Consider the following 12,512-nt stretch of genomic DNA (forward strand, 5'->3'; position numbering starts at 1 on the left):
AGTTATCGCTCATGCATTTGCCGTTATCACTCTAGTCTAAGCTGCTGGCATGTCTTGCCTGAATAGTTGGCAATGCATCATTGGTGCCAGGGTTCTCTGCTTCCCCCTACAATGTACTGGTATCGTCTGTCCTGCTCTACTATAAAAGTTACCTATCATCCTTCTGTGGGGAAGGGAAAGGGTGTAGACAGACAGAGAATGGCAGAGAATGGAAGCCTTAGTCTTGAGTCAAATGTAAATATGAAGCCCAATTTGTTGGGTCTCAGCCTGCTCTCCCCAGTCAGTCACAGCAGCTTCAGGTCAAGGAGAGGAGGGATGTGATGCATGTCAAAGGTGCCTTCATCATGGTGTCCCTTGATCCAGCCATGACTATATTTCGGGAGGGCACAGATGTTTCTCTCTTTTTTTTATTTTGAGTAATTTGAGCTTATAGTTAACAGGCCAAACATCACACAGATTTTACGGACAGTTGCAAATAAACATGTATAATCAGCGGTTCAGGATGTTACGTGAATGATTTCTCAGCACTGTGAGTGAGAGCACCAAATGACCTCGCTGAACTGTAGTTTCATGATTTGGTGGCAAAGAGACAGGTCTTCAAATGCCAGGATTCATCAACATTTCTCAAGACAGCTGATAACGAGGGGCACCTGGGTGGCTCAGTGGGTTAAGCCGCTGCCTTCCGCTCAGGTCATGATCTCAGGGTCCTGGGATCGAGTCCCGCATCGGGCTCTCTGCTCAGCAGGGAGCCTGCTTCCCTCTCTCTCTCTCTCTGCCTGCCTCTCTGTCTACTTGTGATCTCTCTCTGTCAAATCAATAAATAAAATCTTAAAAAAAAAAAAAGACAACTGATAACGAGAAGGAAACGTAAATGGAGAACACCAGGTTCCCTGTGGTCTGCCACCCAGTGGAAACCAAATGGCCAGAGCACAGAATAGAAACCTGTCTCCTGGCATCACTGACACTTCCAAGAGGGAATAAAACAATAATCGTGTGTAAAACAGAATCAGACCTGGCCGAGAACCAGACTTAATCTAGATAATGAAAGATGCATGGTTAGAAACAGACGTTGAATCATCAAGAGTAAAAGAGTACATCTCCGCAGCTTTATAAAACTCCAGGAGCTGAGGAAGGCAAAACTGGGTGAAAGGGGTCCGACTTATGTATTTCTCAGGTAGCACAGCTGAGTCAGCCTCAGTGTGTGAAAGAAAAACTCAGAGATGAGGGCAAAAAGAAAACAAAGAGATCTTGACTTGTAATGTTTGGAAGGAAGACCAGCCTTCCGCATTGTTTCTCCATGGAAAAGACACAGCAAGGATGTAAGGAGAAAAGCCCTTCAAGATTAGCATTAGTTAGCTGTTTGTGATGGGAAGCAACTGCAGTTTTCTCACCTGATTGCTACCTCTGTAGGATCTTCAAATATCTGTAGGTGTTGGTATCACAAAAGTCGGGGGCAGGGGGGTGGTAAACAGGCTCACTCTTAAATTAGCAATTTTGGGGAAAGGGCTCAATGTCTCATTTATCTTGAGGACTAAGTTTAGGCAGAATATTCCTGTTTTTGAAGTTTATCTCAGGACATGAAGTGCTTTCTCCAACCTCCCCTCCTCACACTATATTATGTGGTGTGTTGGTCTCGGTGGTGGTCAGCAAGGTGTTAGTGTTGCTTATTTATTACATGTATTAGTTGATCTGTTCAAAGTCTGTTTTCTATCTTTAAAATGAAAACTCTCAGAGAGAAAGGTTTTGTGTTTTTTGTTCCATGCTAATTCTGATCCCTAGAACAGTGCCCTGGCATGTGTTAGGTTGAGTACACAATAGATAGTTCTAGAAAGAATGAATGGATTTGAAGTAGTAGGTCTTCAGCCTAGCATTAAGTCATTTACAGAAGTGATAAACCTACTCTCTGTGTTTTCTACTGTTGCTGGTATGACACTGAACATCAAGGGCATAGTCTTTGAGCAGATTAATGTTAATCTGCTAATTGACAACTCTTGGGGACAGCTAATGGAGTAATTTCTGTTCTACCAATGTCCTCACATTCTTGAATATCAAAAGTGTCACAGTAGATGGGTAGGTAGTGGAGACTTCTCTTAGGGCTGGGAGTGGGACAATACAGCACTCCTGAGTGTTTTGGCTGTTATTAACACCTCACTAGTAAATTTTGTGAATTAAAGTTTTTTTCAGAAACAGTGTAATTTTTTTATTGTCAAAATTAGTTTTATCATTAATTAGCCATCTATTATTAATAAGTTACTAAGCAGGGTGTTAGAAATACAAAAATGAAGGGTATGTGGCTTCTGCCTTGAAAGAGTTAAAAGTCCTATAGAAAGAACACTGTAGAAATAATCGTGATCCTGTGTTGAAGGTGTTTACAAGGGGCTAGAAGAGAACTGGTCAAGTCTAGAAGCTGGGGAACAAAAATGGCCTCTATTTAAATTATCCAGATCAGTTGCATTAAGGGCTATCATGAAGGCAGAGCTTGTAGGTATGGAAAAGAGGGGACAGAAATGAGAGATATCAAAGTATTCAATGTTTATTTACCTGCTACTTAGTGAACATCTCCTTTATGTGGTCTTCTGGGGGGAGTTGGACACAAAAATCAGTGCTATGATGGAGGTTTGTATGTATGTGAGCTCTAAAGGGAGGATGAGTGGAGGGTGATGGGAGGGGAGATTATGGAGGTGATATTGAGGTGTCTTAAAATGATTTTCCCAGATGGACCAGGGAGAAGGCGTCTCAGGAAAAAGAACAGAATGTACTTAGGCAAAGAAAGCTCTGGAAAGGCTAAGTCATCACTATTTGAGACAAAAAACAAGGTAATAATAAGTTAGCATATGAAAAGATTTAGATGAGTTTTGGGGTGCCTGGGTGGTTCCGTAGGTTAAGTGTCTACCTTTGGCTCAGGTCGTGATCCTGGGGTCCTGGGATCCATCCGGGCATCAGCTCCCTGATTAGTGGGGAGCCTGCTTCTCCCCCTCCCTCTCCTCTCCCTTTCCCCTCCCTCTCCTCTTCCCTTTCTCCCTCCCTCCCACCTGTTGTTTTCCTTGCTTGCACTTTCTGCCAAATGAATAAAGAAAAATGTTTAAACAAACATAAAAAAAGATTTAGATGAATTTTTCATTTAGCTTTTGCTATTTAATACTCCCTCCACCCAAACTTAGTGACTTAAAACAACCATTTCTTTATCTCATGATTCCATGGGCCAGCAATTTGAGCTGGGCTCAGCTGAGTGGTTCTTCTGGTTTCTGCTGGCCTCACTAGTGTATCTGCTGTTGCTCCCTGGGTGGCTGGGAGATGTCTAATCTAGGATGGCCTTGGGTGGAATGATTAATCCCTGCCCCATGTGGTGTCCTCCCATGGACTAGCCAAGAGAGTGGGTAGAGTGAGCTCAGTTCTGCTGACGCCTAAGACCAGAACTTGCATGGCATCACCTCTGCCCCATTTTATTAGACAAAGCAAGTTCCAAGGTTGGGCCAGATTGATGGGACATTGATTTAGGGGTATCCCAATTTACCTCTTGTTGGGAAGAGCTTGAAATTCAAATCACAAAGGGTATGGATACAGGGAGGTGTGAACAGCTGTGACCCATTTTTCTATTTACTACAATACACTTGGAAAAGAGAGATACTGATGGCTTCTCTTCCTCTGCAAATGAGGATCTTGAGGAAAGTGCTAAGCACTTAGAATAATAGGCTATAAAGAATAGAATAGGGACATGATCGGCAAAATGAATGGCTTCCTGAGTAAGATGGAAGGGTCCAGCTGAGATTGGAAAGCATCGTACATTGGAAACCAAACATTATGTTTGAGCTGTTTTTTTCTCTTCTACCATCTACAATTAACAACCAAAATTCACTTGCATCACTATCACTATAATGGTTTTCCTCATGACACACTTGTAGAATGCTGGCAAAGACCAGCGTTGACTCTTACAACATTATTTATTGATAAATATTAATAATGACTTGGGAGTAGATTTTTAGTTAAATTCAAGTCATTCTGTTTCCAAGTATGATGGCAACAATGTTTCCATTCATTCTTTCATTCAATAAATATTTATTGCATATCTCTTCTATACCAGCTACTATTCTAAGGGTGGAGAATACATTAGTGATCCAAAGAGAAAAGAGAACTTTTTTGGAGCTTACATTTTAGTGAAACTTTAGAGTATAGGAAGTAAATAAGATAAATTAGAAGGTGTAGAGCATATTAATGAGAGGTGATAAAGAGAAAAATAAGGAAGGGAAGGAGGTTATGAAAAAATTTTTTTATATTTGTTGCCATTTTAGATAGGATGGCCAGGGATGGCATCACTAAGAAGACACCATTTCAGGGGCACCTGGGTGGCTCAGTAGGTTAATGCCTCTGCCTTTAGCTCAGGTCATGACCCCAGGGCTCAGGTCATGATCCCAGGGTCCTGGGATCGAGCCCCGCATTGGGCTCTCTGCTCAGCGGGGAGCCTGCTTCCCTTCCTCTCTCTCTGCCTGCCTCTCTGCCTACTTGTGATCTCTGTCTGTGAAATAAATAAATAAAAATCTTAAAAAAAAAAAAAAAGAAGACACCATTTGAGCAAAGACTAGAAGGAAGTATGGAGTCTTAGGTGTGCAGCTGGGGCTGGTCCTCAGACCTTTAGTCCATGTAAGTACGTGGTCTTTCCTCTGAGTGAATTGAGAAGTCCTTTGGGGAGTTTTGAACAGGATGGGAAAGTGGTCTGACAACAATTTGTAATGATGAAGTGGTGGCTGTCTTGAAATTAGAACTTCCCTTGAGACATAGAGCAAGGGCAGCTGTAGGCAGTCATGAGGAGGTTGTCACAGGCATGCGGGGGGAGCGAGTAAAGTTGGTGAGAAGTGGTCAGATTCTGGACATGATTTTTTTTTTTCTTGAAGATTGTATTTATTTGTCAGAGAGAGAGATAGAGAGAGAGCAGGCAAGCACACAAGCAGGGAGAGTGTTAGGCAGAGGGAGAAGCAGGCTCCCCGCTAATCAAGGAGCCCAATGTGGGACTTGATCCCAGGACTCTGGGATAATGACCTGAGCCAAAGGCAGACACTTAACCAACTGAGCCACCCAGATGTCCCCCTGGACATGTTTTGAAAGCAAAGCCTACAGCCTCCATCTTTAATGCTTTCGTCAAAATGATTTTCAGGACACATAACATAACTGGGACCATTTTCATCCTTGGTTCTCTTATGGAACGTTCTTTTGGTTCTTGTAGAATGATTTTTAGGAGAGTATCTTGAATAATCTCTGGTTTGTGAGTGATCCCTAAAATTTACACTTGACAAAAGATTACATGAGGAAGGGGTGGTGCAATAAGAGTGACAGGGAAAAAAGGGAAAGAAGTACAGAACTGAATGTGTGATGTGTGCCTGGCCTGGAGAACCAGGCACAGGCTTCCCTGTGCTATTAGTCAAGGAGAATAGAATGTCTTGCGAGAAGTACTGCTTTGTTTTTCAGCTTGTTTGGCTTTACCTTGGAGAAAGAAACAGGAATGGTGTGGCTGACTCTATTATAGGATTTTGATCATGAGGTCAGGAGACTCGGTTATACCATTCATTCATTGATGGATATTGGTTGAGCATCTACTATGCACCAGCTACACTGTAGGCACTGGGGATATAAGGACATTAAGGCACAGTAACAGTTCTTGAGAGGCCTGTAGTTCTGCAGGTGACACAGAGGAGCAAATAGGCAATCTTAATATGGGGCTGTGGGGCCCATTGGAGGAATATCTAACTCAGCCTGAGAGTGTCAGGCAGGACTTCCTGGAGAAAGAAGACCAGTGAGATAAGGAGGCATTATTTAGGCAAAAGCGAAGTTGTAGGAGGGTTGTGTTTCAGGCTGAGAGAACAGAATGCGCTAAGTACGAGAAATGAGAATGGTAAATTCAGAGCGTCTTGAGAAGGATGCTGGAAAGCCACAGAAGGTGCCAGCTGATTACATAGACAGGCTCTCATAAGCCACAGGACTTCTATCCTGTTCTGTCCACCGGCCTGTTTGTTTTATCTTGTTTGAGCTAGTTGGGTTTTCCTATCTCCTATCAACAAGTGTACTAGAAATGAATCAAGGATGAATCAGGGCACACTACCAGCCACTGAGGATTCATCACTGATCTCAACAACCTCCGCTCTTAACTGAGTGTAGTTTAGTGTTTGCTTCTATTGTTTAGTCTCCATGAGAATGTAAAAATGTCCCAGAAATAAAGGCTCTGTCACAGCAGCTTCCAACTGGTAGTAGATAACATGAAAACCAGACATATTAACACATTTTATTGGTGAGTGTATTTTCTTTCTGGTCTTTTATCTTTATCCTTTTATTCTTATTTTTTTGGAATCAGCCTCCTCCATGACCAGGGCAGGAAACTGTGCCTCATTTGGGGGCTACAGGCACACAGAGTCTGTCTGTAAATACCAGATGAGGGGTTAGGGACTTTAGGTGAAGGAGAAATTGCAGGTTTGAGTCCAGTGAAAACTGCTTCAAGAGGAATACTTATAACAAAACAACCGTAAAATTACGTCCTTTGTCCCCCTGCCCCAGAAACTCTCCAGTTTGTGCCAAGTCAGCCTCATCCTGTCCTGCCCATTCATTCTCTTGCTGCCTCTTACTGAAAGTAGATGTTAAATCACTCATTTATTCCTTAGGAGGCTTTACACCTAGAAGCAGTTTTAGAGATTTTCTGGATTATTGCTCCCCACCTTACCCCAAACCCCACCTGCTGATAAGGCAAGAGCCTCAGAGAGATGAAACTCTTGCCTGGGCGCATGCCCAGTCCACTGTCCAGCCCAGAGGCACCACTGTGGGAAGCCAGCCCACCTGCCTTGTAGCCGAAGGTCTGTTCCCTTCATCCTTTGACTCCCACCGGAGGCAGAAATCAAAACAAATGAGGAAAAACAGCAGTCTCAAGATCCTGTGGGTTTTCCTTAGCTACGACTGCTTGTTCAGAACACTTAGGCAGGCAGGGGTTTTGATAAAGCAATTGATCCCTAGACATTTATGCAAGGTTATAAAATAGGGCAAATGAGGTACATTCTAAGATTAATACCAAGATATTGGAGAATGATTAGTCATGGTACAAAGTCTTTTACTATAAGTACTCCTTTGGTTTGCTAGTAAAAATTAGATACATATGAGACTTTAGAAATATGTACCTATGAACATCTCTCTTTATTTGTATATGGATATTAAACTATCTGTCTTTCTGTGTATCTGCCAAGATTTATGTGTAACATTCCCAGGAACCTATTGCTTCAAGGGAAGCCTGTTCATAGACCTGGATTCTATAACTTGCTCTAGCCGTGTTAAAAGGCTCAATGAGACTTTCCGAGTTTTCATGCTGAACTTCACAGCAATTTGCCACAGGTCAGTTACGGTTCATGCTGTAGAGCTCTAGCTGAGTATATGACTCAGTCCGCAGACATGGGACTTGAGTAGGACATAGGAGACACTGCTGGTTGGCAGGGTGAGAGGAGATATGACTTAGCCTGCCTTTATAGCACTCTGGTGAGCCTTTCTTATGAAAGGTTGCTTTGAATCTTTAGGCTGGGACCTATTCTGTGATCATTACAGCTTTTCAAGTCCTGATATATACTTATCTCTTTCTTAGGCTTCTCTATGTTTTAGAATTTTAACACCTTATGATGTTGTGATAAGTAGGTAAGCAGGGGGAAGCCACCATAACTATTTCTTCCTGGAGAGTGAAGAAGATAAAGGTTCTTAGTTGTTCTAGACAACTTAGGCCCATGTTAATAGGAATGGATAATCTTAATGCCTAAATAACATTAAGTATTTATACTTTATGTTTATTAAATATGTCTAGGAATTTCTCAAGCCTGTAAAAGCCAAGTGAGTTTAAAAAACAGGCTTTAATATTATTTACTATCAAAGAAGCAGAAATCCCTTGGAATTAGAATAAATAGATGGGAGGCAGATACTTACTGAAGCCTGAGGTTGCAATGATACAATCAACTGTATTTGTCTTTTTATTTTATTTTTAAAAATTTAAAAATATTTTATTTCTTTGTGAGAGAGAGAGAGAGAGAGAGAGAGATTGAGAACAAGCAGGGGAGTGGCAGGCAGAGGGAGAAGCAGGGAGCCTGATGTGGGACTTGATCCCAGGACCCTGGGATCATAATCTGAGCTGAAGGCAGATGTTTAACCGACTGAGCCACCCAGGCACACCCATATTTGTCTTTTTAGACATCCAGGAATTGAGTTGAATAATCCTCATTCTGTGAGGTTAGTAAGACGAGTTTGTCAGCAGCATTAACTCAACTTTCTCTGTAAGTTATCCCATCATTCTGTCAGGAGGGCTGGGTGAGGTGCAGCTTTCGTAACAAACAGCCCTTAACTTTTTGTGACTTAATATAACAAAAGGTTATATCTTGCCCATGCCACATGACCAGTGAGAACTGGCGGGAGAGCTCTGTGTGTATGGTCACTCAAACCCAGGCTGGTGGAGATTTCAACTCATTATGAGCTTCCTGACCCTTAGAACTGGCGAATGAAGTTCTCCTGGGTCTCACCCTGGCAATTAAATGCTTCAGCCTTGAAGAGACATACAACAGTTCTACTGATATTTCATTAGCCAAAGTGAGATACATGCCCATACTTAGTTTAAGGGGCCAGAGAAACATAGTCCCACCAAAGGTCTGGGGAGAGGAAGAGGACTGATGATATAATTATACCATAGGAGCCCATTCAGCTGGTAAGATGTTATCTGTAATATTTTCTTCTTTGTATTTTTAATAAATGAAACAGGAGAATGATATTTCCCATGACAAATGATTGATTTTTATTCAAAAGGCCAAGTAGGTTATTTTGAAACAGCCTCCTTTACTGCTTCTACACTTGAGCTCATACCCATTTATTTATTTACGAAATGCCCAGGAAACTTACTTAGGTATTGAAATGAATTGTTAGTTTTCTAACTACTAGAGTCTGAATGACTCTTTGCCTATAGGTTTTCTTCTAGAATTTTTTTGTTGTTGTCTTCAACGACTTGTGAGTCTCTCACAGAAAAATAAAAACACACCTGTACACAGCAAGACAATTCGTACCTCAAATCTAAAAGCTCTAGCATGTTGGACTTATACTATGTGGGAAGCACATTATGGGTACTTCACCCAATTTGTCTCTTTTGATCTCCCCAGAAATTCTGGGCAATAGGTACCGTGGTCCCGATTTAGAGATGTGGAAACGGAGACTCATAATAGTTAATCAACTAGCTCAGAGACACACAATTTACGGAGCTGGGATTTGATCCAAGTCAATTTGATGGCACATCCCAGCCTCTGTCCGTTGTAATTTGCAGCTCCATGTACCCATAATAACTCTGTAGCAAAACAACTTTTATCATCACTCTGGGCTTCTGGATTTGCTATGAATGTTATATGCACAGAAAGACCTTCTATAATGTCGCCAGCCTGACCGCAGCCCTTGAGCTGCGTGGGGGAGGAGGGGAAGCACGATTTGGTAGTCAAGAACAGAGATTGTGAAACCAGCCTGTCCGGCAGTTAACTGCTTCCAGACTCAGTTTCCTCCTCCGTAAAATGGGGAGAATAAGAGTATCGCATCTACCTAAGCACTTACAAGGCCTGAATGAGTTATTATTTGTAAAATGCTTAGAATGATACACAGAACAGAGGGTTATATGATCGCTTTACATAAATAATATCTGGGGCTCTTTGTCACGAGGGCACATAGTTGTGCAGGTTGACCATAGTTAGTTGACAGTGAGGTTCAGTGTGACTACAAAGGCCTGGGATATGTTTGCCTTAGACCAGAGAAACGGTTTTCAGGGGAGTCGTATGGGTTCTTTGGAATCACGGAGAGGAGAGGCAGGTGGTCAAGGCCACTTCTATTGAACAGAGACTGCGTTTTGGTTTGGGGGCTTTTTCACTTCTATCGGTTGAGGGCAGAATATGCAGGCTTTCAGAGCGTGGGCAGGCGGCTTCTTTCTTTCACTAGACGTCCGACGATGCAGGTGCTACTCGAACAGTGAGCATTGCGACATCAGAGTTCTTTCCTGAGTCCATGGCCACTGTCTTTTGACTGTTTTGTCCCTGAGGATGGCCTTCATAAAACTAAGAATAGAAGGAGACAATGAACTTTTCTTATGCCAACCCGAAGTTCTTTTCTTTTTTTTTTTTTTTTTTTCAAGATTTTTAATTTTTAAATATCTCTACACCCAATGTAGGGCTTGAACTCACAACCCCAAGACCAAGAGTCGTGTGCTGTACTGATGCAGCCAGCCAGGTGCTCCTGTCCTGAAATTTCTTAAAAAGTGAATTCTGGGATGATTTTGATGCCAGGGCTCTGGGGCTGGACATTTTGGGAGCTGGATTATAGTGCAGGACAGGCTGTGAGGACTTTTGCATACCCAAGGAAGGGAACTGACGTTTATGAAAGAGCCAGCTTTGAGAGACACTGTGTTGGATTTATGTACATGATCTTAAAAGCTCATTACAGCAATCTCATGAAATGTATTTATTTCTCTCTCTCTCTCTCTCTTTAGATAAAAAAACCCCAAGGCTTAGAATGATTAAAATGCATGCTCAAGGCCACCTGGGTAGTAAAGAGAATGGGATACGGTGTGAGCTGTCCTTCACTCCCTTGACAGCGGGCAGTGGGAGGAAAGGTGGAGGAGTCAGCTCAACCATTTCTTTTCTTTTCTTTCCTTTCCTCTCCTTTCTTTCTTTCTTTCTTTTTTTTTTTTTTCTCAACCATTTCTGTAAGTAGATTAATTTTACATCAGGGGTTTGAAAGTGGAAAACCACTGGGGGATGGAGTAGTTGTTACATTATTATTTTTTTTAAACCAAAAGGATGGAAAAAACGAATATATCTGTCATTCAAACAGAATTGAAGCACAGAACAATAAAAAATTCCCAAGACAGGATAGGGGTAAAAAAATCAAGAATATCTCTTTCAGGCAGGTGGCAGCTATCCAGTTTTGGACAAGAATAGAATAAAACTGTAATCTTCAATTACATTGTATGTAAGAATGTTAGAGGTGATCCACAGTAAGTCTCCATCTATTTTTTGGCTGTCCTTTTCCCTCACTCATTTCCTTAGATAAATTATACTCCAGATCAGATGTTGCTGAGTTGCTTAATTAAAACAGAAGATCATACCCAATTTAGAGACCTGGGGAGGATGCTTCGTTGCTTGGAACAAGGTTAGGATTGAATTCTTAAGTGGAAGAACTCCCTGGGTCTCACTCCCTCATACGTACCTTGTATGATATGGGTTTTTAATGAATATTTGTGATGTTTGTGGGTCATACTAGCAGTTCTTGATGGTTTCACCACATGAAATAGAATAAAACCTCGTATTTAAATCATGTTTTTTGGAATTATGGACAAGATAGCTATTAGGTAAACCTCATAGTCAAGGATATGCAGCTGTGCAATTTGAAAGGCACTTTATTATTTAGCAGAAATATTCTGATTGATGTTTTAACCCTTTTTATAGTGAAATTGGAGGTAATTTCCTATGTGTGACCTACATTTGAAATATTTGGAGGTTTTTTTTTTTTTTTGGTACATTTGTTCAATGTGATGACCATCTGGATTTGTATTATTTTACTTCAGTGATTGAAACTAAAATGTGACTACACTAAACCTTACATTACTAAACCACCACCACCACCACCACCAACAGAGCAAAAACATTTCATTCTTCACTGGCTCATCTATGTGTGAACAGAAACACGGATTTGTTGAAAAATTCTTCTTTCACATTGAGAATAACATTTCAAGATAGTCAGTGAAATTTAAAGTCAGTCACTAGCAGGGCACTGGGGGGCCCAGTTGGTTAAGCAACCAATTCTTGGTTTCCACTCAGGTGGTGATCTTGGGCTCCTGGGATTGAGCCCTGCAGAGGGCTCCACACTCAGCACAGAGTCTGCTTGGATTCTTTCTCCCTCTCCCTCTGCCCCTCCCCCATGCACTCTCTCTCTCTCTCTCTCTCTCTCTCTCTCAAATAAATGGATGGATCTTAAGAAGGTCTCTTTTATGTGTACAATAGTTTTTCAATACTGAAGTTAAACCTTACAAATATTTTTGGATCATCATGATTTTTTACCCTTATTCATATTTATTTATTTATTATTTAAATTTTTTTTCCTATTTTAAATATTTAAAAAGTTGTGGCAAAATACATATAACATAAAATTTACCCTCTTAATCATTTTTAGGTATACAATTCAGTTGTGTTAACACATTGTTGTGCAACCAGTTTACAAAACTCTTTTCATCTTGCAAGACTGAAACTCTGTACTTATTAAACAACTCCCATTCCACCCTATTTCCAGTCCCCAGCAGCTGGTCTACCATTCTATGGAGAAAGAAAGCATTCTACTTTCTGTCTCTATGAATTCAGGGTACTCTAAAAAAAAGTGCAATCATATAGTCTTTGTCTTTTTGTGATTGGCTTATTTCATGGAGCATAATGTCTTCAAGGTTCATATATGTGACAGATGTCAGAATTTTCTTTTTTTTCTAAGTCCGA

This window comes from Lontra canadensis, unplaced genomic scaffold, assembly GCF_010015895.1.
Source record: "Lontra canadensis isolate GAN:19392208 unplaced genomic scaffold, GSC_riverotter_1.0 scaffold42, whole genome shotgun sequence".
In the NCBI taxonomy this organism is placed as follows: domain Eukaryota; kingdom Metazoa; phylum Chordata; class Mammalia; order Carnivora; family Mustelidae; genus Lontra; species Lontra canadensis.